The sequence below is a fragment of the Podarcis vaucheri genome (assembly GCF_965113315.1).
Source record: "Podarcis vaucheri genome assembly, chromosome: 7".
Lineage (NCBI taxonomy): Eukaryota > Metazoa > Chordata > Lepidosauria > Squamata > Lacertidae > Podarcis > Podarcis vaucheri.
Window position 1 is genome coordinate 6,160,566 of NC_138765.1, and position 21,651 is coordinate 6,182,216.

The 21,651-nt window shown below is 52.7% G+C and overlaps 1 protein-coding gene across 1 annotated transcript in view; it reads left to right on the plus strand.

The window, feature by feature from the left end:
- The first annotated feature begins 9,810 nt into the window (after window positions 1-9,810).
- NUMBL (NUMB like endocytic adaptor protein) overlaps window positions 9,811-21,651 on the plus strand; it is a 31,828-nt gene continuing 19,987 nt past the window's right edge. Inside the window, exon 1 of the mRNA XM_082231230.1 lies at window positions 9,811-10,029. The gene's annotated coding sequence lies outside the window, so the exon portion shown is untranslated. The remainder of the gene's footprint in view (window positions 10,030-21,651) is intronic.

Below are 21,651 nucleotides of genomic sequence, written 5' to 3' on the forward strand. Positions count from 1 at the left end.
TGGAGATGGGCTTTCAGAACACCTGCCTTGCTCAACTGCTTCTGCGTATGTCTAGTGTTGCCCCCTTGGTCACTCCCTGGGTTGGGGGGCCGTGTATGTGGTCTCACACTTGGGGAATTATGGCAGGATGCTTCTTGGTCCATGGAGGGATGTGGAGCCCAAATTCACCTTTCTTTAAGGGTTAAAATGGTGTCAGAATGAGGAGAGTCGGTTAAAGTATGGATTTTCTATGAATTTATAGAATCATAGAATCATAGAATCCTAGAGTTGGAAGAGACCACAAGGGCCATCAAGTCCAACCCCCTGCCAAGCAGGAAACACCATCAGAGCACTCCTGACATATGGTTGTCAAGCCTCTGCTTAAAGACCTCCAAAGTAGGAGACTCCACCACACTCCTTGGCAGCAAATTCCACTGTCAAACAGCTCTTACTGTCAGGAAGTTCTTCCTAATGTTTAGGTGGAATCTTCTTTCTTGTAGTTTGGATCCATTGCTCCGTGTCCGCTTCTCTGGAGCAGCAGAAAACAACCTTTCTCCCTCCTCTATGTGACATCCTTTTATATATTTGAACATGGCTATCATATCACCCCTTAACCTCCTCTTCTCCAGGCTAAACATGCCCAGCTCCCTTAGCCGTTCCTCATAAGGCATCGTTTCCAGGCCTTTGACCATTTTGGTTGCCCTCCTCTGGACACGTTCCAGTTTGTCAGTGTCCTTCTTGAATTGTGGTGCCCAGAACTGGACACAGTACTCCAGGTGAGGTCTGACCAGAGCAGAATACAGTGGCAATTTATAAAGCTAGGTATCTCCCCTGAACTGTCAAATCGAAAGGATACATTCAGGCACAATATTTGTGTAGCTATGGCTGATTTTCGCTACTGGGAAAACCATAGCTTTAACCATACAGGCCTTTGTCGGCAAGGTGATGTCTCTGCTAGGAAAATAGGAACATCCTATTCCGTCCCCTCCATTTCTCCCGTGAAAAGAGGGACGTCCGGTTCCAGAAGATGTCCCAGGCCTGCTCAAGGACCGCACCGCGCGCCCCCCCCAGCTCTGGACCAAGCGAAAGGTGCAAAGGGAGCTGAGCTCACTTCCAGGCTGAATTGGAAGTGGATTCACTCCACGACTTGGCTGCCTACTTCAGGTGCCTGTTGCCTGGTCCAACCCTGCCAGGGGGCTGGAGCCGCTGCCGAATGGCTCAGGGACATTAGTCTGGAAAGAGGAGCAGCTGTAGACGGAACGGGGGGCCTGTTTCTGGGGGAGCCCCGTGGATGTGGCGGGGACCACCCCGCAGGGTTCCTAGTGCAAAAGGGCTGGGCTTAGGATTTGAACCCAAGGCTGCTACGCCAGGCGAACCACGCCTTCCGATATGGCCGAGGGGAGCGATGGGCAGAGACGGGTGGCCAACGAACTGGCTGGCTCTCCTCCCTTCCTTAGCCGAGAATGTGTGGAATCGGAATCGTAGAGCTGGGAAAGGACCCCCAAAGGTCATCCAGTCTAACCCTCTGCAATGCAGGAATGTAACACCTTGAACTTGGCCCCGTAGCCAACCAGCAACCAGCTCCGGTCTCCGAGCACAGGTGTTGCACGCTGACAAGGTCTCCGTCCTGTCAGCAATTGCGCTGCAGCATCCTGCGCTAACCATAGCTTCCAGATCAAACAGGGGGGGAAGCCCCATATTGAGCGTATTGCAGTCATCTCTTCTTCGGGGCAGGGACCTGCCATGCTTCTTCTGCTGCTCCTCAAAGCCCCTCCCCCGCCTTCTGTAGCCTGGAGTCGGCCAGATGTTCAGCACCGCTGCTCCCGGGCAGCACAGCCGTGTTGCCCCGGGGGCTGATGGGAGTTGTAGTCCAAAACGTCCCCAGAGGGTGCACATCAGTGACACGCCATAAACAATATCCTAAAGGGCTGGCAGCCCTGCAAATCAGCTCACAGGCTCCCCCCCGAACAGCTGGACGCTTAAAATCCTAAATCCAGCAGCAACACTTGCCCAGATGGCATTAGTTTGTGAATGGAGGATCCGGCGAGGATTAAAGTCCGAAAGCACTCAAAGGGAAAAGCCCCGGGACATAAAACATGGCGAGAGAAAGCCCGAGGCACGGGGTGGGGGCGCGTGGCAGAATTTGTCCAGGGGTCCAGTTCCTCCCTCCAAGGCAGCGTGGTGGCAAGGAAGGGCAAGGCCAGGCGGAGTTTCCAGAGGAAGCAGAGCTGTGGAGGAGAACCTGTGAGAGGCAGCGTGGAGTAGTGGCTAGAGTGCCGGACTAGGACTTGTGGGACCAGGGTTCGAATCCCCACTCAGCCATGAATTCCATGGGGTGTGACCTTGGGGCGGCAGCCACTGCCTCTCGGCCAAATCTACCTCGCAGGGTGGTTGTGGGGATTAAATGAGGAGGGGGGGTGAGGGAAGCTCTGCTCGCCTTGAAAAGGGGGGGGGGAGAGAAATGGAAAGCACTTCCAGAGGACACTTTCTCTGGCCCCACCCTAAGAACAAAGATCTCCCGGAAGAAGGGAAAGGGGTCAGGCAAGAAATCCCAGCAGAGAACTGCAAGTATGTGTGTGGCATAGCTGTCAACCGTCCCTTATTTGGCGGGAAAGTCCCTTATCCCAGCGCCGTGTCCCGCTGCTGTTCCTTATTGATGATGTCCCTTAAATTTCCCGGGTTTCAAAGGAAGCAGCTCCTCTCCCTCCCTCCCTGCCGGCCAGGGAGGAGGGAGGCTCCAACTGTGTTGCTTGGCTGCATTGCTCACCCAATAAGGAGTCTAAGAACAACTGGGAGGAGGAGCTTGCATGCCTTGTGCCAATTAAATCGGTCGCGTTGCCTGGGGACTCGCTTTTGCTCAGCGCTTCCCAGCGGAGAGGTGACGGTGGTTTTCCTTGCTGCATCCCCTTTGCCGGGTTGCTGCGCTGTGGGAACCACCACTTGAGGCTTCGTTTGGCTGCTGGCTGGGCTTTCTGCCTTTGGCTCGGAGGGGCTCAGAAGCTGAACATACCTGTGCCTGGAAAATCCCTTATTTTGGCTGCTGACCCCTTATTTTTGAGGCTGCTGGCCCCTTATTTTCAAATCTGTAAGTTGACAGCTATGGTGTGTGGACCAGTGGAGCCACGGCACTTTTAAAGGAGCTGTATGGTATCTTAACAAGGACTGCTTCTCAAAGCACTTTAAAGCCTTTAAAACAGCTCCGAAAAGATAGTTTGGAATCATAAAGTCAGAGAAATGTAGAATTGCAAGGGACCCCAGGGGCCAGTCCAACCATCACAGTGCATCTAAAAAACCACTGGAAGGGCCACCCGACCTCTGCTTAAAACGAAGGAGATTCACCACCTTCTAAGGTAGTCCTAGCTGTTGTCTCCTTCCTGCTCCTTTGCCAAGACCTGAACCTGATGGCCGGTGCTTTTGACACTGAAATAAAAAAAATTAAGGAGATATATATATGTGTGTGTGTGTGTGTGTGTGTGTGTGTGTAAAATGTTCATAACTGCATATATAAAGCACATGTCTGAAACCCCACAGAAAAAGTCCTGAAACCATTTTGTCCCTCCCAAATTGACCTCAAATATTTCTCTGCAAGGTCAAAGGAAAATGGAAAAGACTCCCCATTGTCTTTTCCATCACAAATCCTGTCTTAAGGGTATGTCTGTGTATGAACAGGGTGAGTCTGTGGCCTGGCTCAGGAACTAAGTATTTATCATTACAAAAGACTGGCCAGGCTCCCCAGGGTATCCAATCAAGTAAGCATTAACAGGTAACCTGCCAGACAGGAGGTAAAACAGCGCACTCTGATTTCTGTTGTAGACCGCCCTTTCTGTGATGTAGGTATGATGTTTCTGGAGGTAGTCTTGGACTCCAGGGCTGGCAATTTAAAATGTCTATATAAGGGCAGGTACACCTTGGTTCTGGGTCCTTCTCCTGAGTGTGAAGGGGGCACCCTGTTGCAACAGTTCAATAAAGATCAGGCTTACGAGCTGCTTTGCTTCTCAATATTCTCTGGTTGGCCTCTGTTATTTTCTCCGACCGATGGAGAACCTACAAAGGACTCTATAAGGGCTTTTGTGTCCCCCATAAGGAAATAAGGGCAGATTTTTGTATATTACAACACCCTTTCTTCCTTTTTAAAAGAATTCTCTTTATGGGTCCCTGGCGCTGTGGGTTAAACCACAGAGCCTAGGACTTGCCAATCAGAAGATTGGCGGTTCAAATCCCCACGACAGGGTGAGCTCCCGTTGCTCGGTCCCTGCTCCTGCCAACCCAGCAGTTCAAAAAGCATGTCAAAGTGCAAGTAGATAAATAGGTACCGCTCCAGCAGGAAGGTAAACGGCGTTTCCGTGCGCTGCTCTGGTTTGACAGAAGTTCTTAACCCGAGGTACCACTGTACCTGACTTTTAGAAGACATCTGAAGGCAGCCCCGTTTAGGGATGTTTTTAATGTTTGATGTTTTATTGTGTTTTTAATATTCTGCTGGGAGCTGCCCAGAATGGCTGGGGAAGCCCAGCCAGATGGGCAGGGTATAAATAATAAATAATAATAATAATAATAATAATAATTATTATTATTATTATTATTATTATTATTATTATTATTATTATTATCTGCCAGGGATTCTTTAGCTGCGATCCCTGCATTGCAGAAGGTTGAACTAGATGATACTTGGGCGTCCCTTGCAACTTTGATTTTCCTGTCGTGCCCCCCCCCCCACTATCTGCAAGGAGAGGGTGACTGCAAGGCACAAAGGAAGCAAAGGTCTTTCCCTCTCTGGTCGGCTGAGCTTCCTTGCTGGCATGTGCGAACGTACCAGCCCCTACCCTCTGTTGTCCTCCTCCTACCCAGCAATTGGAAGAGAACCGGGTGCTCATCATGGCTTTATTGATCATCTGGCATTAAATGCTCTTGCCTTAAATGTATCCCCAATTGATCTGAGCTCAGGCTCTGCACAGCTCCTGCCAATCCTCCTATATTGCTCTGTGGCTGGTTTGCTGGGGAGAGAGAACAGGGCGTGTGTGCCAGTTCCATGCCAAACCAGGGCCCACAAGCCCCTTTGTAACTCTTCCTCCTCCTAGCACAAGGACTGGATGACCCCGGTGTGCCCTTTGCGGGGCTTCCCTCCCAGAAGCTGCGGTCAGGGCAGAACGATTGCTGGCAGGAGAAAGGCCTTATCTTCAAATCTGCCCTGGTTCCCCATTTACTACTGGGCCAGGTTCAAGGTGTTACAATTAGCATATAAAACCATTAACAAGCTTCGGTGGTACCTAACACCAGGGAAACTAGCGCTAATACACCCAGGAACCTCACCAAAATTCTGGAGAGGGTGCACCTCCACAGGCACATACCTCCACATGTGGTGGGACTGCCCCAAAATCTGGACCACAGCCATACAAGAAATATGTAAAATAACTAAGCAAGTAATAGACATCACCCCAGAATTGGCCCTACTAAACATCTTCCAAGACAACAATGCCCATTTACACCACAAAGAACTCATAACCCACCTACTTTCAGCAGCCAGAAACACCATAACCAGACACTGGAGAGACCTGTCAGGAGTAAGCATGGAACAATGGTACCAAATAGTATGGGAAACAGCCCTACTAGAGAAATTAACCAATAAACTGAAACTGACACGGGGACAAACAGAAGAAGACGCCTTCACCCCGGTATGGCTCCCCTTTATCACATACACAGCCCAACAGGACAGTGACAATAATCCACCAACAGCGTACAAATCAATATGGCTAACCTGATCCAAAACACCCACCCACCCCACTCACACAGGAAAACAAAGACCACCACAGCCAATCACAAGCAAACAATCACACCCTAGGCCAACCCCAACCTCTCTCACCACCAAAGGAACACAAGTGAACAACACAAGCAATGCCGACACCAAACTCTACATGCATTAAACGTAATAGAAACACCGCCACCCGACCCCACCCCTATCCATCCTCCCTCCCTCCATCCCCCCTCTCTTTTTTCTTTTTTCTTTTCTTCTCCCCCTAATGCCTCAACAAATGAAACGGATTTGTAAAAATGTTACATGGAAAAAAAACAAAAAAACGAGGCACTACACTTCTGTAAAACAAGAAAATCCTGAATAATAATAATAAAAAAGAACAAGCTTTGGACCACTTTACCTACGAGATTGCCTGACTCCTGATTGCTTGTAAGAACCAGGGCATTTAGTGTGGCATCTTGGAAGTCCCTGCCTATTGATATCAAACAGGCGTCTTCGCTGCACTCTTTTCGCTGCCTGCTAAAAACACTCTTGTTTGGGCAAGATGCTGAGAAATGCTGGTCCAGCTTTTAACCTGTTTGACTATTTTTAGTCTTTTGTATGTTCTAAACGTATTCTTGCGTTCCACCCCCCACACCTTGATTTTCCTGTTTTATTCTTTTTTCGTAAAATGCTTTGAGCTTTTGGGGCTTCTTTTTGCAATCAAGAGGTGTAGAAATTTCATGAAATAACTAAATAGAAGCTGGTGTGGAGTGGAGCCCTTATTCCTCCCGAGGGCTTAGCAGGGAGGAAGCAATGTAGGTCCCTTGGTTAGAGCAGCAAGAGCAGGGGTCAGCAAACCTTTTCAGCAGGGGGCCGCTCCACTGTCCCTCAGACCTTGGGGGGGGCTGAACTATATTTTTTTGGGGGGGGAATGAAAGAATTATTATGCCCCACAAATAACCCAGAGATGCATTTTAAATAAAAGCGCACATTCTACTCATGTAAAAACACACTGATTCCCGGACCGTCTGAGGGCTGGATTTAGAAGGTGATTGGGCTGGATCCGGCCCCCTGGGCCTTAGCTTGCCTACCCGTGAGCAAGAGTCTTGCTTTTTACCGTTCCTGAGCAGTGTTGACTCAAAGGAGCATCTCTGGGGGGCTTTATGGGCTGCTTCCAGGATCAAATGCCACCAAATACCAGTTGCTGGGAAACAGAGATGGAGAGGGGCTTGGGTTTTTTTTTGGGGGGGGGGGGAATCTATTGTGATCCTGCCCTGCTTGTGGTCTTCCAAAGGCATCTGGCTGGCAGAGGAAAAGAAGAGGGGCCTTTAGCCTTTTTTCCTGACCATCTTGGCTGTGGGTCCTGCCAGACAAAGCTTCTCACAAGGGCTGCAGATTCTTGGGCCAGGATATCGTTTATGGGTTTTCACTGGGGTCAATATTAAATTGTGTGTGTAACACAAATTTCATGTTATAACGTATTTAAAACAGGCGCAACAGTCATAACAACACATGGAAATTAAAAGACGACAAAATAAAGCCAATAATATAATAGCCCAATTTTGAGCCTTGTATGTTTATGTGGGATAAAGAAAAGCAGAGATATCACCTTGCCAACAAAGGTCCGTATAGTTAAAGCTCTGGTTTTCCCAGTAGTGATGTATGGAAGTGAGAGCTGGACCATAAAGAAGGCTGATTGCCGAAGAATGGATGCTTTTGAATTCTGGTGCTGGAGGAGACTCTTGAGAGTCCCATGGACTGCAAGAAGATCAAACCTCTCCATTCTGAAGGAAATCAGCCCTGAGTGCTCACTGGAAGGACAGATCCTGAAGCTGAGGCTCCAAGACTTTGGCCACCTCATGAGAAGAGAAGACTCCCTGGAAAAGACCCTAATGTTGGGAAAGATGGAGGGCACAAGGAGAAGGGGACGACAGAGGACGAGATGGTGGGACAGTGTTCTAGAAGCTACCAGCATGAGTTTGACCAAACTGCGGGAGGCAGTGGAAGACAGGAGGGCCTGGCGTGCTCTGGTCCAGGGGGTCACGAAGAGGCGGACACGACTAAACAACAACAACAACAATTTTCCTAGGATGGGGTGGAATAGGAGAAACGTTGGAGGGGATGGATTAGGATGTCCCTCTTCTCAAGGGGAACACTGATCTCGCCCAAGCTTTCTCTTTCTTTGCAGTTTTGGCTCCCCAGGTGCAGCCAGCCTCCCCCCGCCTTGCCAACACACAGCTGGATTCAATCTAAGCATCCTCTTCCGGAATAAGGAACCACAGCTCCCAAAAAGAGAGACGCATTTTTCCACTGCAGAAACGCCTGAAAACATCAAGGCTGCCAACGGCTCCCTTTCTCCTCTTTTCCTCCCAGAACAAGGGCTTTTGGGACACTGGAAGAATTCCTTTTGCACTTTTTCAATTTCATTTCCCTTTTCATTCGTATGCAGTCTTTCCATATCGCTACACGCGAGGCGGTCTGCAAGCTGGGGAAACCATGGGACGCGCATCAACGATGGTGCACCAGTGTTGGGGCTCGCCTGAGAGCCAGATGGACGGGCCCCAGGTTTGCAGAGTCTGCCATAATAATAATAATAAATAATTTTTTATTTATACCCCACCCTTCCCGGTTCAGAAAACCGGACTCAGGGCGGCTAACAACAAATTTAAAATGCTTAATTGATACAACAAAAAACAGCATAAAAGAGAGTATAAAACGGGAATAACAATAAATTCAGAATTCAAAAACCAATTTAGGGGGGAAATCCATCCAATAAACATTAGATGATGCCCTAGAAGCAACGGGAGAGGGGCAGGCCCTTTCTAGCCTTTGCCCCCCCCCCCCGGCCTGGCACGGGTGGGGCTGGCGCAGGCTGTTTGTTTTGAGAGCAAACAATTCCTTCCTTTCCACCCTTTTTGGGACCCGCCCTGGCCGGCAACAGCAGGCAACACCCAGGGGTGGGTGCCCAGGGAGAGCGAGGGAGGTTGCACATCTGGGGACAAGGGCAGGGGAGGGTTTACCCCCATCCTCCCTCCTGCTCTGGCCTGGCCTCTTCTTCAGGGTTCCTGGTTTCTGCCCAAGGGCAGGGGGCAGAGCCTATGGAATGGACCTTGGGGTGCCTTGTCGCGTTTTTTTAATCCTCTCCCCCGCCCCCAGCTGCCAAGTTTATGTATTTTTATCTCATGAAATTTATACACTGCACAATTCTTATTTTTTAAAAAACCTCAAAGAGGTTTACAAAAGAAGGATACAAGAATAAAGTTCTCAATAAGAAGCATTTAAGGCCTTCGGGATGTCAGGACAGCGGTAGACGAAAAACAGACCCAAACTCGCACCCGCTTTCTAAGCTCAGCCAAGGTTTTAAGTAGGCTCTGCTTGTATCAAGAGGCGGGGAGTTCCAAAGGTTCCGGTTCCCGCAAATATTTAAAAAAAAGTGTTCGGAAAAAGGGTGATCCGCCCTTGGGGGTCTAGGCCAGTGGTCCACAAGGCAGGTACAGAGTTTGGCTGTAGGGAAGCCCCAAGGGGGGGGGCATCCAGGCAAGAATCAGGAAAAAGCGGTGGGGCAGAGAGGAGACAGGCGCGACCCGCTGCCTTTTGCTGTGAAAGGGTTTCTGCGAGCATGTGCAGAGTGCCTCCTTTGGACCAGCCTTGAGAAAGAAGCCAGCGGGGCTTGCAAACGGGGTCAGGGAGCCTTGAACCCGGGGCACCTCTTCGCTTTCCCTTTCATTGTGAGGGGGCGGGGCTTAAGGCAGGCATAGGATTTGCATAGTCGCATCCCGACGAGGTGGGCGGGCTGAGCGGACGGGCTAATTTGCATGCGGGGACGCGCGCGGACCAATAGCCTGCCTCGGTGGGCGGGGTCGGCAGAACTTTGTAAATAACACCGGGCGGGGAGGGAAGCGAGAGAGCGCGGCGGTGACGTTTCGCCTTTGCATATTCAGGGTCGCGGAGCCAATAAAAACCGGCGGAGGCGCGGGAGGCGGAGTTTTGCGGCGAGAAAAGAGCGCGCCGGCGGGGGGAGGGGGCGTGTCTACATTTGCATATCGCAGAGCCGCGGGGGCGGGGCCGCGTCCAGCTGGACTGAAGGCGCGTGCGCGGAGGAGCCGAGGCAGCGGCGAGACGAGACGGGGCGTCCGCAGCGGAGAGAAGAGGCGGATCGGGAGGATCGGGCGGGGGGCTGGCGGAGGAGCAGCAGCAGCAGCCGGGGAGGGGCGGCCCTGGGCGGCAGCAGCGGAGGAGGAGGACCCGCGCCGGGCTCACCGTGGATGCGGAGCCGGGAAGAGGCGGCGGAGGAGGCGTCGGAGCCCCGCCGCACCCGGGTAAGGCGAAGCGGGCAGGGATGGGATGCAGGGGTGGATGGGGTGGGGGGGGGCTGGCAGGCAGGGGAGTCTCCCCTCCTCTCTCCTTCTCTCGCCCTCCTCTTTTTCCGCGCACCGACGACGCCCCCCCTCCTCCCGCGACGCCTCTTTCCGGGGATCCCCGCCGCCCCCGCCTTTCCGCATCCCTCTCCCGCGCCCCCTCCCCTTCCACCCCGCCTCGAGTGACAGCTGCGAAGGGCACAGGCCCACTTCTTGCCCCCCCCCCAAAAGCAGCCTTGCTCGGAAATCAAAGCGGACGGAGGGGAGGGATCGCATCTCTTTGGTCCCCCCCCACACCGCAAGCGCGCCGCCTCCGCGTCCTCCTCCTCCTCCCGGGTTCGCTGCTTCCGTCGGCAGGCAGCGGCGCCCCCAGCTGGGCAGGGCTGCGCCCCTTCTGCCTCGCCGGCCCCCCGATGGGGCCTCGCGGGATCGTGGTCGGGGAGGGGGTGGGGAGCAGTTGCCCCACCCAGTCCTGGGCCGGGGGACGGGAGAATGGGGCTCCCCCCTCGCCAATACTTCAGGATCGACGTAACTGGGTGGGTGGGGTTAAGAGGGATTGCGCAGGGCCAGGCGTCTGGGGAGGGGGCCTTTTGGAAACCTGGCAAGCGCCGCGCGTCCCCTCCCCGTGGTTCCGGAGAGATTCGGGATGGAATTCCCCCCGCGGATGCCAGGAAAAGCCCCATGGGGGCATTGGGGGGGGCTTTCTCCCCATTTGAGAAGTGCACAGGTTGGGTAACGGAATAGGTGGTTTATTTGGGAGGGGGTGTCAAAGTCAACGAACCTTAAGGGGGAGAGTCGTGGGGAGTTGGTTCCCCCCTGGCAAAAAACGACGTGATGTGTCCTGCAAATAAGTTGGGGAGCATTAATGACCTCCATCACCCCAAATGGCTGGCAGCATCGGGTGGAGCCTCTCAGTTTCTCTGTTCTTGACTGTGGGTCACAGATTGTTTTAATTCTGGATGCTAAAAAAATAAATGTGTGCCTCGGAGCCTGTTTGCACCCTTGGCAGGCGTGTATTTAAAGGTCCCCCCCCCACACAAGGGCTCCTTCAGGGCCTGTTGATGACTGCAGGTGACTCCCAGTCTGAGAAGGTGGGGGAGCCCTGGCTTAGAATGAGCATCTAGGTCTGATCTTCACCCCCAACTGCTGGATTCGGAGGAGGCATGTTGTGGTTTGGGGTGGAGAGCTCCCTCTGCCCTCCAAGGCCTGGCTTTTGAAAGGATCTGCAGTATAGAGCAGGTGGCCCCCAGCAAGCCACACCCGGCCCTTGCAGTGGGCAAAGGGGTCTGGGTGCTAATGGCGCTTCATCGTTCCCTGGGCAGAGCCCCAATGCATAGCCTGCCCTCTTCCCCTGGGTGCCCAGGGCTTGGGGAGATTCTGCCTCGGCTATTTTGAGGCCAGCCTAGAGCCCCACCCCTGGTTGTATTTCCCAGCTTCTCAACTTGCTTCTTTCAATATAAACTTGGAGGTCATCTTATCCCAGGCCCCTCTGTGCCCAGGAACGGCTTTGCTTAAAATGCCGTGCCTCAGGTTAGATGGCAAGATAAGAACATGGCCACCTCTGAACATGTGCAAAGTGAATTTCTAATGCCCACCGACCCTGGCGCATCTGGGACTTGCGAGTGTCTTGCTTCCAGGTGTTCCTGTTTGAGCCTCACCTCAGAGACAATCTCTCCTTAAAGGCCAGCCCAGGTTTGGATGTTCAGGTCAGAGGTGGGGGGGTCAAGAGAAAAGCCGTTGCTGCGAGTCGGTGTAGACAGCACTGCTTTGTATGCAACAGGGTCCTGGGCTAGGGTTAAGGAATCTTCCAGCCTTCCTCTCATTTTTCTGCAAAATCTTAGCCAGGGGGAAGAGAGACTTGGAGTGGATTTGGAGAGCTCAGTAGCTCCTCAAGCAGAAATGACAAACACTCGTCAAGAGTGCCTCTGAGCACATTCAGCGCTCATTTCCTTTCTCCGCTAAACATTTCCTTGGGCTCTGCTTGGAGGACGTTCTTCCTGTGGCACTTCCGACTCAACATGCTTCTTTTTAGAAGAAGAAGGAAAAAATACTCATTGAGAATCTGCCTCTCCATTCTACCCCAAACAGTGATTTTAGACTCTCTGGCTTTGCTCACTTCCAGATGCAGCCAGACAGCTGTGCTGAATTTTTTTTGGGGGGGGTGCTCCCCACATTAGAATATATATACCAGAGCCTGGGGACACACGGGTGGGTTAAACCACAGAGCCTAGGACTTGCCGATCAGAAGGTCGGCGGTTCGAATCCCCGCAACGGGGTGAGCTCCCGTTGCTCGGTCCCTGCTCCTGCCAACCTAGCAGTTCGAAAGCACGTCCAAGTGCAAGTAGATAAATAGGTACCGCTCTGGCGGGAAGGTAAACGGCATTTCCGTGCGCTGCTCTGGTTCGCCAGAAGCGGCTTAGTCCTGCTGGCCACATGACCCGGAAGCTGTACGCCGGCTCCCTCGGCCAATAAAGCGAGATGAGCGCCGCAAGCCCAGAGTCGGCCACGACTGGACCTAATGGTCAGGGGTCCCTTTATCTTACCATAGGATGCTGCCTCGTTCAGAATCACACCATTGATCCAGCCAGCTCAACATTGTCTGCAGGAGCGATGGGGTCCCTTTGCTTCTCCGGAGGTCGATAGCTTCCCAGCCGCACCAACCCGGTGTGGCCATGGGTGTGGCATCCAGGAATTTCGGGAGTGGTCTCCACAGGTACCCCAGCCCTGGTCTGCCCTGGCTGGCAGCGGCCCCCTCCAGAATCCCGGGTAGGGAGATTCTCATCCCAACTTGGTTGTGATGTTGTGTCTTGAGTCTGGGTCCTGCGCTCAGGCGCTCAGTTGCTTTGCTATGGCCTCTTCCCATTTTGCACATGCCCAGAGGTACCCCGCCAAGCCCTGGCGCTGCTTTGGAGCCCCCCAAAAAGACACTCACCCCCTTGCAAAGATGCTCTTACTGTTTGAAAAAGGCAATGAGCAGAACAGACTGCGATCGATCCAGCCAGGGCTGGTCTAAAGGAGGTTCCAGCTGTGGCCTTGGGGTGTGGGGGAGGCCTCTGACCTTTATCACCGTGGCTCTGACCCTGTGAAGCTACTCTGAGTAGGCGGGAGCATCCCAAGGCCCCATGGCAAGAGCTTCCAGACACCCTTTTGCCAGAGGGCCAAAAGGTGTGACTCTGCTGCTTATGGGGCAGTTTTGAAAGAAACCCCTCTGCCTTGGTTGGCAGCTGATGGGGTTTGGGGGGCCGGCATCCGAGACTGGGGATTGTTTCCCTGCCCCTCCCATGTCTGGACGCAGAAGGGCAGCCGAGTTCATGGCTTCCCAGACCAGGGGCAGGAGGCAGGAAACTGGGAAATAATCTGCAATTATTGCTGCCCATTAAGGCGGCCCAATTAGCTCCAGCTGCTGTTTCTTTGCCGCTTTCCTCCGCTGGGGGAGCGGAAGGACTCCTGGGGTCTCCCCTGGTGACGCAAGGGGAGATGGGAGCTAGGATTCCTGGGTTCTCTGCTGATGGGGGGCGGGCGGTGTTTGGACCGCAGCACAAGGGCGGAGAATCTGGCTCCTGAGATTTTCTGGTCTGTTTGGAGCAGACACAGTGGGCGGGAGGGAAAGAGGAGTCTGTTCCAGTTTGGCAGACAGTGCATGTGAGTCATTGGGCATCTGTTTCACAATTATTATTTTTTGAAGAGGGGGGTGGGTGGGTTGTCCTCTCCCTAACCCTACGGGGCTGGTCACTCTTGTTCCCATTTTGCAGACGGGGTGATGAGGTCTGTTGTAGCTTCTCCCTTCGGGTGCACGGCCCTTTAGAAGCCTGGTGGATCGGGCCGTACAGAACAGTCCAGCGTCCTGTTCTCACCGGGGGGGGGGGCAGCCAGATGCCCCTTTTGGGAAACCCGCAAGCAGGAATTGAGCACGGAAGCGCTCAGCCTTCCTGTACATTCCAGCAACTCATATTCAAAAGTATTGCTTCCTCTGGTTGTGGGAGGCAAAGCACAGCAGTGGTGGGTAATAGCCGTCAATTGCCGTCTCCCCTTCCATGAACTGGTCTAATCCTCTTTTAAAGCCATATACCTGTAGTTTGTTTGTGGCCATCACTTCCTCTTGTGGGAAGGAGTTCCAAAGTCTAACCCTCTGCTGCATGGAGAAGGACTTTCTAAATGTCTATTAATAATAATAAGAGTAATAAATTTTATTTATACCCTGCCCTCCCTGGCCAGAGCCGGGCTCAGAGCAACTAGCACCAATAAAATCACAGCAAAAACATAATAGGGGGGGGGGGAATCCCAATTTAAAATGCAATTTAAAATGCAGCCTCATTTTAAAAGTAGCCCATAGATCAAGACCATAAAGGGAGGACAGCATAAGGATCAGACTGAACCCCGACCAAAGGCCTGGTGGAACAGCTCCGTCTTGCAGGCCCTGCGGAAAAATGTCAAGTCCCGCAGGGCCCCGGTCTCTTGTGACAGAGTGTTCCACCAAGTCGGGGCCAGTACTGAAAAGGCCCTGGCCCTAGTTGAGACCAATCTAACCGCCTTGCAATTTGGGACCTCCAAAGTGTTGTTATTTGTGGACCTTAAGGTCCTCCGTGGGGCATACCAGGAGAGGCGGTCCCGTAGGTACATGGGTCCTAGGCTGCATAGGGCTTTAAAGGTCAAAACCAGCACCTTAAACCCGACCCTGTATTCCACCGGGAGCCAGTGCATCTGGTAAAGCACTGGATGAATGTGATCCTCATGGAATCCCTCTGTCATTGCCCCCCCCCGCCTTGTTCCAATTGGCTGCTCCTTCCTTTATTTGCAGCCCCCACCCACCCACTTCCATGCTGGGGGAGGGGAAGCTTCCTGTAATGAGCAGCCTTTTGTGGGGTGGGGGTCCCACAGATCTTGCATGCCACTGGGTCAAGTCTGGGGCTGATTCCCCATGTCATCCTCCTGAAAGAGGAGTGGGGGCGAAGGCAGACTGAGACTCTCCCCCACCTTGTCCTGACTGGGGGTCCCGTATGGGAGAGAATCTCCCTGCCATGGGGGGGTCTGCGTCTTGCCTGGATGGGGGCTCTGCCACCCCCTTCCAGCTTACTCAGCTTGGCTCCAGGAGCCCTGCCATTCCCTCGGGCTGTGATGGCTCTAAGTCAGGGGTCAGCAAACTTTTTCAGCAGGGGGCCGGTCCATTTTCCCTTAGACCTTGTGCGGGGGCCGGACTATATTTTGAAAAAAATAATAATGAATGAATTCCTATGCCCCACAAATAACCCAGAGATGCATTTTAAATAAAAGCACACATTCTACTCATGTAAAAACACGCTGATTCCTGGACCGTCCGTGGGCCGGATTTAGAAGGCAATTGGGCTGGATCTGGCCCCCCGGGCCTTAGTTTGCTCATAGGTGATGACTCTGCAGGTTTCCGTGGGTGGCAAGGAGCCTTCTGCTTTGCTTTTCCTCCCCAACAATCAGCTTTAAAATGGGTGGGTGGGACGAGAGACCGTTTCTGGGGCAGGCTGGGGTAAGGGGTGACGACCCTGGTGTGTGGGGAGGTGCCCAGGTTGTGGGGTGTGTGTGGGGATGCTGGTCTGTGCTAGCCCAGAGTCGCCGCCGAGTCTGAGATTGCTCTGATCCACAGTGGGGCCCATTCCGCAAAGCGTGAGGCTCTTAATCTCACAGTCGTGGGTTCAAGCATTGGACAAAAGATTCCTGAATTGCAGCGGGTTGGACTAGATGACTCTTGCGGTCTCTTCCAGGATTCTGCCCTTCCCTGGCGCCGCTGTGGATGGCAGCCGGAATCTATCCCTGACCGAGGGAGCTGTGGCCTTTGCCCAAGGCAGTGTCTCCCGTCTGGCTGCCAAAGGGCGAAGGCTGGGAATCCCAGGCGTGGATCTAGAGGGCGGGGGGGGGGGTTGCTGCCCCCACAAGAGGGTGATGATCCTGAGAGGGGATGCAGCTCAGACACAGAACAGCTGCTCTGCCTGTAGAAGGTCTCAGGTTCAGTACTGAACAGCCTTGCCTTGTCTGAAACACTATTGCTGGAAGTCAGGGTAGGCAATACTGAGCTACCTGGACCGATGGCCAGGCTCAGTAGAAGTAATAATAATATTCTGCTCTGGTCAGACCTCACCTGGAGTACTGTGTCCAGTTCTGGGCACCACAGTTCAAGAAGGACACTGACAAACTGGAACGTGTCCAGAGGAGGGCAACCAAAATGGTCAAAGGCCTGGAAACGATGCCTTATGAGGAACGGCTAAGGGAGCTGGGCATGTTTAGCCTGGAGAAGAGGAGGTTAAGGGGTGATATGATAGCCATGTTCAAATATATAAAAGGATGTCACATAGAGGAGGGAGAAAGGTTGTTTTCTGCTGCTCCAGAGAAGCGGACACGGAGCAATGGATCCAAACTACAAGAGAGAAGATTCCACCTAAACATTAGGAAGAACTTCCTGACCGTAAGAGCTGTTTGACAGTGGAATTTGCTGCCAAGGAGTGTGGTGGAGTCTCCTCCTTTGGAGGTCTTTAAGCAGAGGCTTGACAACCATATGTCAGGAGTGCTCTGATGGTGTTTCCTGCTTGGCAGGGGGTTGGACTCGATGGCCCTTGTGGTCTCTTCCAACTCTATGATTCTATGATTCTATGATAATAATAATAATAATTTATTATTTGTACCCCGCCCATCAGGGAAGCTTCATGACTTGATCCTTCTCCACCTCGTTACACTCCAAGGAGCGCAAAAGGGAATCAGTTTGCCTCAGAGGTTCTAATAAGTTTTTTTTTGAGGCTTGGCAGGGAACTGAGCAAGTTGCTTTGATATTGGACTGGGATAAGAAAGCCGTTTGCCCCCCAGAAGTATGGTTGGCCCAAGGCGGTGCTGAGTGCACTGGCTCTGGAGCCTTTTATAAAATAATAGCTGTGCTTCAGCCCAGGTCCCCTCCCTCCTGGGCTGCAGGAATCATAAAGTCACAGAATCCTAGAGCTGGAAGGAGGTACCCCTGGGGGTCATCTAGGCCAACCCCCTGCAATGCAGGGATCTCAGCTAATGCATCCATGACAGGTGTCCATCCAACCTCTGCTTCAAAACCTCCAAAGAAGGAGAGTCCACAACCTCTCACGGGAATCTGTTCCACAGCTCTTACTGTCAGTTTTTCCGAATGTTTAGTCGGCATCTCCTTTCTTGTAACTTGAAGCCACGAGTTCGAGACCCACCCTCCAGAGCAGGAGAAAACAAGCTTGCTTCATCTTCCATGTGACAACCTTTAAGATATTTGAAGATGGCTCTCATATCTCCTCTCAGTCTTCTCTTTTCCAGGCTAAACCTAGGCAGCTCCTTCAACCGTTCCTCATCAGGCTTCGTTTTCAGACCCTTGACCATCTCAGTTGCCCTTCTCTGCCCACCTTCCAGCTCGTCAAAATCCTTCTTAAATTGTGGTGCCGAGAACTGGACACAGTATTCCAGGTGTGGTCTGACCAAGGCAGAAGAGAGATGGACCATTACTAGTAATAATAATAATAATAATAATAATAATTTATTTATACCCCTCCCATCTGGCTGAGTTTCCCCAGTCACTCTGGGCAGCTCCCAATCGAGTGGTAAAAACAATACAGCATTAAATATTAAAAACTTCCCTAAACAGGGCTGCCTTCAGATGTCTTTTAAAAATAGGATAGCTGCTTATTTCCTTGACATCTGATGGGAGGGCGTTCCACAGGGTGGGCGCCACCACCGAGAAGGCCCTCTGCCTGGTTCCCTGTAACCTCACTTTGAGTAGGGAGGAAGCCCCCAGAAGGCCCTTGGCAGTGGACCTCCATGTCCAGGCAGAACAATGGGGGTGGAGACGCTCCTTCAGGTATACTGGGTCGAGGTCTCTAGAACTTTAAAGGTCAGCACCAACACTTTGAATTGTGCTCGGAAACGTCCTGGAAGCCAATGTAGGTCTTTTAGGACCAGTGTTATGTGGTCTCGGCGGCCGCTCCCAGTCACCAGTCTAGCTGCCGCATTCTGGATTAGTCGTAGTTTCTGGGTCACCGTCAAAGGTAGCCCCACGTAGAGCGCATTGCAGTAGTCCAAGCGAGAGACAACTAGAGCATGCACCACTCTGGCGTCACCCACTGTCAGCACTGGGAGGGTTGTTGTGTTGCAATGGGGGCTTTCTTGGGTGTGTCTCCCTTCCCTTGGCAGCCTGGGCTGGGCTGAAGGGGGAGAGCAGGAGACAGGCTAGCTGGTCTCCGTGTCTCCGGGAAAACTCTCCAGCGAAGACATGGATAATGGTGGTGCTTCTCTTCCCCTCTCCCCCCCCCCCCCGCTTTCTCCTAGAAGGCTGAGTGATGCGCAGAGAGGATGAAAGCCATGAAAGCCGATAAAAGCTGTTCCGCTAATGGGCCAGGGCGGAGGAGGCAGGCAGGAAGCCAGGAGGGAGGGGCTGGTGCAGGTACCAAATGCAGGGAGGGGGGAGGCATCCCTTCGGACCCAGCTTGGAAGGGCATCTGCTTCCACAATCACAGGAGGGTAGAATCGCAAGGGTCCCCCAGATGCCCTCTAGTCCAACCCCCTGCAATGCAGGAATCGCAGCGGAAGAATTCCTGACAGGTGGCCGTCCAACCTCTGCTTGAAAGCCTCCAAGGAAGCTCTTTCTAATGTTTAGTCGTTTTGGCTCCTCCCCACTGGAGCCGCAGAAAGCGAGTTTTGCTCCTCTTCTTCCCCATGAGGGTCCTTTCAGGTATGTCATCTTTCCTTCCTGAACCTGCGAGGATCTGCATGGACCATTCGTCCTGGGGCTCCTGCAGCACCAGATGCCACGATTTGGCCCCAGGAGATTCAGGCTAAATCTCAAAGAAGCGTAACAGCAAGCATGTACAGAGTGTCGGGCAGGTGTGGAGGACTCCCTGGTCCTCAATGGGGTAACTGTGCCCCTGAAGGACCAGGTGAGCAGCATGGAAGTCATTCTGGACTCACAGCTGTCCAGGGAGGCGCAGGTCAATTCTGTATCCAGGGCAGCTGTCTACCAGCTCCATCTGGTATGCAGGATGAGACCCTACCTGCCCGCAGACTGTCTTGCCAAAGTGGTGCATGCTCTAGTTATCTCTCGCTTGGACTACTGCAATGCACTCTACGTGGGGCTGCCTTTGAAGGTGGCCTGGAAACTGCAATTAATCCAGAATGCGGCAGCTAGACTGGTGACTGGGAGCGGCCGCTGAGATCACATAACACTGGTCTTGAAAGACCTACACTGGCTCCCAGTACGTTTCCAAGCCAGTGTGGTGTAGTGGTTAAGAGCGGTAGACTCGTAATCTGGTGAACCGGGTTCGCGTCTCCGCTCCTCCACATGCAGCTGCTGGGTGACCTTGGGCTAGTCACCCTTCTCTGAAGTCTCTCAGCCCCACTCACCTCACAGAGTGTTTGTTGTGGGGGAGGAAGGGAAAGGAGAATGTTAGCCGCTTTGAGACTCCTTCGGGTAGTGATAAAGCGGGATATCAAATCCAGACTCTTCTTCTTCTTCTTCCAAGCACAATTCAAAGTGTTGGTGCTGACCTTTAAAGCCCTAACAGCCTTGGACCAGTATACTAGAAGGAGCGTCTCCACCCCCATCGTCCAGCTCTGAGGGCCTTCTGGCGGTTCCCTCACTGTGAGAAGTGAGGTTACAGGGAACCAGGCAGAGAGCCTTCTCAGTGGTGGCCCCTGCCCTGTGGAACGCCCTCCCATCAGATGTCAAAGAAATAAACAACTGCCAGATTTTTAGAAGACATCTGAAGGCAGCCCTGTTTGGGGAAGTTTCTAATGTTTGATTCTATTTTTAATATTCTGTTGGGAACCGCCCTGAGTTGCTGGGGAAACCCAGCCAGATAAGTGGGGTATAAACATTATTATTATTATTATTATTATTATTATTATTATTATTATTACTACTGCTACTACTTAGTGAGCGAGTGGAGGGGTGAGGTTTGTGCATGACCCACCGCAGAGAGTTGACTCCTGAAAAGACGCAATTCTGGAGCCCCAGCACCTATTACAACTCACTCTAGCCTCTGCCCAGGCTCCTAGCTCTGAGACTCACCCCACCACCATCTCCTGGTTTTGTCCTGGGCTTGAAGGTCCCTGGAGGAGGAGACCTCCTCTCCCCCCCCCTTTTAGAGGGGGCACATCTGAGGACAGCCCCCCTCTCCTGCCCCCCCCCTTTGCTTGTCTGGGACTGGCTCCCATCTGCTGAGCCAGCGGCTGGTGGCAGCTGAGGAAACAATCCCACCGTCCGTCGCGCCCCCCCTTCTGCCTTTTGGCCAAATGTTTGCCCAGCTCCAGTACAGCTGGTGTGCTTGGACCAGGCACTGGGATGGGGGCATAGAAACCGGGGAGGGGGCTTGACAGGACACACACACAGCTGTTGGCTCCCCAAACCCATTCAGGGGCAGCTGTCTTGCCCGGCAACGGGTTCAGGGGGGGTTGGGGGCATTGCAGGATGCTCTTTTGTTTCAAACAGGTCTAGTGCAGCTGTTGCAAGGGAAAGTTTGACTTTGCAAAAAAAAGGGGGGCTGCCTTTAAACCCATTCCCTGTAGAATCTTTTTTAAAAAACTTTTTTTTATTATTCAGAATTAAAACAAGACATATTATCCAGAAACATATCATCCTTATTTCTCCCCCATATTTCCTCCCTCCCCCCACCCTCCCACACAACTTCACCCCGGCTTCCCTCAGTTCCGGCCTCTGATTTCTCTAAGAATGCTGTTTTCTGCATGTTATAGATCCTCAAACTATTTAGCTGATTATCATCAATAAAAAGTTTGTCAATGTTTATTCAGAGCCAGCCAAGGAGTCCAGTTCGCTTTGTTGCGTCTTCAAATACTTTGTAAAGGGTTCCCATTCATCCTTAAAGTCACAGTTATCCTTGTCCCGTAGCTTATATGTCCGTTTTGCCAGTTCTGCATAGTCCGTCGATTTTTCTTGCCGCGATTCTTTAGTTGATGTTTCTTCAGTCTTCCATCCCGGTGCTACCAGAACTCTCGCGGCCGTTGTCGCATACATGAAGATGTTTTTCAGCTTTTTTGGCAGGTCTTTCCCTACAATCCCCAACAAAAATGCCTCAGGTTTTTTTAACAAATGTTAAATGGAATTCCCTGTAGAATCTGCTTGGGGGTCTCCATTCATCTTCTCTGCTCCTCGGCGCACCCCCCATCTGCACAAGAGGGGTCAGAGTTACGGGGGCGGCGGCTGTACCAGCCCACTGTCTGTACCCCTTTTGTGTGTCTCCACAGCCGGCCGTCTGGTGGGGGTTGGGGGGGAAAGATTGGCTTTGTGGCCATTGTGTGGGGCACACGCGTCACACAAAAGAGAACACTCCATCTCTCCCCCCCCACTCCTGCTTGTCCTCTTCTGTTGTCTTCGTCTGGCTATTTTGGTGGGGGGGGTGCCTTTAACAGCTGGCCGGGGCCATCTGTGAGATGAGAGGAGCCGTGGGGTGGCGGCCACCGTGGGGAGGGAGGGAGGTGTCCGCAAGCTGCAGAGAGGCTGGTGCAGCAGGCAGAGGGGTCTCTGCGAACTTCCTCTGCAGCGCAAGAGTAAGAATGAGGATCCGCGGTTTCCCTCTGTTGTTGGGGTTGGGCTGGATGACCCCA